This window comes from Lynx rufus, unplaced genomic scaffold, assembly GCF_022079265.1.
Source record: "Lynx rufus isolate CCGP_SWC_20201006 ecotype Redwood Valley unplaced genomic scaffold, mLynRuf1.p SCAF_9, whole genome shotgun sequence".
NCBI classification, from domain to species: Eukaryota; Metazoa; Chordata; class Mammalia; order Carnivora; family Felidae; genus Lynx; species Lynx rufus.
Window position 1 is genome coordinate 92422400 of NW_025814897.1, and position 2714 is coordinate 92425113.

The window sequence follows — 2714 nt, forward strand, 5'->3', positions numbered from 1 at the left end:
TTATTTGCAATGTTTCATTTATTTAAAAATGATTTGAAATATACAAATAGTTCAATGTCTAAATACAAAGCCACCAAAAAAATGTGCATGTATATCCACTGTAAACATATTACAAGAATAGTCCTAGTTGCATCCTGGTTAAAAAAAAGTAAATAAAACACAACTCAAAACAACCTATATGTCTACCAAAGGAAAATGATTACACATTTTATTATACTTAATATGGAATAATTATACAGCAATAATACAGCAATTATACAGCAATTAAATAATTGTATATTATTAAATGAATGTATGCATTAGTATACACAACATAGATGAATTCCACAAACAGTTTTGGGGGGGTGGAGATTGTTTTTGAGGTGGTTGTTATCTTCATTGGTTTGGAGGTGGGGAGCACCTCAGGAGGTGCTCAGGAGGTCTTGGTGGGGCGGGATGCATCCCTTTCAGCATCACAGCCTTCTGGCTGGGTGGGATGGGGCTGGCTCTATGAACTGCCGCCACGTGCGGATCTGGGCTGCACTTGTTCTTGTGGATCGTGTCCCGGTTGCTGCTGAGGGCGGCCTTGGCGTTCTTGTAATGGCGGTCCGCCTGTAGGAGGTGGCAGGCTTTCTCTGGCCAGATCTCCACTTCTTGACCACCACCACACTTTAGCCTTCAGCTGCAGGCTCCATGCCCACAGCCTTGAGGTGAATCAGCCTCTTATAGCAGAAGGGTTATTGGGCTCCACGCTGTGTATCTGCTCGTTCCCCTGGATCAGAGAGTTGAAGCAGTTGTGCAGGACCATCCATTGTGGCTGTGCAGACATGGCTGCTGCTGGTCTCGCTAGGGTAGCTGGAAGCAGAACGAGCCCCAAACGTATTTTTGATGAAAAAAGGCCAGTATAAAGTAATATGAAATGTAGGATTCCATTTACATAAAATTTACAACAGGCAAACATATCTCTGGTGTTAGTAGTCAGTTGTTAACCTCAGCAGGGTGTATCTTGACAGAAGGGGACAGAGGGGGTAGTGTAGTATTGCTGGATCTAGGTTCTGCTTACACACAAGTGAACATAGTTTGTCAGAATTCATTAGGCTATACTCATGTTTTATGTTCTATTCTGTGTGCAACTTACGTGTCAATATAAAATATACCCTCACTAGACTGACCTGAAGCAAATATGCAAACTAGTAGATGTTAAACATGAATGGCAGAATCACAGGTGTGTATATTCTTTTTGTAATAGTGTCTAACTTAATATTAAATAAATTCCTTTTATTTTCATCTATGAAGCATTGACTAGTGCCGGCATTTTCCTCTCACTGTAATCGTGTAGCAGCAGAATAAAATGTATGAAGCAAATAGTTTTAGACATTAGATGGTAGGTACTGAATTTCTCTGATGCTTGGAATAAGGGAAACATTTAAAGTAAGCCCTGAAATTGTTCCAGCTTCCTGCATAGAATGAGTTTCCAGATCACAGTGCGGGGAGTGAGATTCCCCAAAGACTCCAGAGGGCTCAATGACTTATGCAGTTGGTATTTGGGAAGGGAGAAGGGGCTCAAATTCATGATGTCGAATGCAGATGAAGACAGAAAAGTGGAAGGCTGAGAGAGAGAGAGAGAGACCCACAGATCTTCAAAGAACTCTGTTAAATTTTTAGCTAAGTATTGAACAGACATACAAGTAAGGAACAACCCCAAAATACATTAAAGAACCAGAGGAAAGCAATAGCCTAGACAATTACCAGGACTCACACAAGGGGAGAAATAGTTCATGTTTCTATCAACCAGAGTGGATAGACTTCAAGATAAATATATATAACTGTATTAATAATACATTAAATATCCAATATACCAGGGGTGCCTGGGTGGCTCAGTCGGTTAAGCATCTGACTTCAGCTCAGGTCATGATCTTATGATTTGTGAGTTCAAGCCCCGTGTCAGGCTCTGTGCTGTCAGTTCACAGCCTGGAGCTTGCTTCGGATTCTGTGTCTCCTTCTCTCTCTTCCCCTCCCCCACTCACATTCTGTCTCTCTCCATCTTTCAAAAAATGAATAAATGTTTAAAAAATTTTTTAAATAAAAAAATATCCAATATATCAGTGTATTTAATGTTCACAAGTATTTCACTTTACCATCAGGTCTACAGTGGAATTAGAATGAAGACTATTCTGGACTCACCATAATAAAGCTTAAATACAAGTCTAGAGTAATCAAACTGATCTTTAAGTAACTTAACTGTGTGTTGGAACAAACTCATCCACTCTTTAAAGGCATACAACAATATACACTTAATGTAAACGTTTAGCTAAAAGTTTCAAGCCATACAAAGAAGCAGCGGAATGTGATACATAATGAAGAGAAATATAAATCAATAGAAACAGACCAGAAATGATAAAAATGATGGAACTAGAGGGCTATAACGTCAAAATAGTTATTTTAAGCCTTAGAATATACTCAAGGATGTAAAGGAAAACATGAAATCTGTCAAGGAAAATGTTGGAGCTATAGAACTAGAAATTATAGTGTTAAAAGTCTATCTCTTAAGTGAAAAATACACTGAAGAGAATTAGCAGAAAATTGTAAGCTATATAAAACAATATAGTTGAAAATAGTAACAAAATTATTTAAAAAACACAGAGAAAAATATTTAGAAATAATAAACAGAATAATGAGCTGTACAACATTTTTCACTATAATATATGAGTGATTTTGTTTCAGAAGGTGCAAAA

The 2714-nt window shown here is 37.9% G+C and overlaps 1 pseudogene; it reads right to left on the reverse strand.

The window, feature by feature from the left end:
• Positions 1-375: 375 nt before the first annotated feature.
• Positions 376-811, reverse strand: LOC124506017 (60S ribosomal protein L28-like; annotated as a pseudogene).
• Positions 812-2714: the final 1903 nt, after the last annotated feature.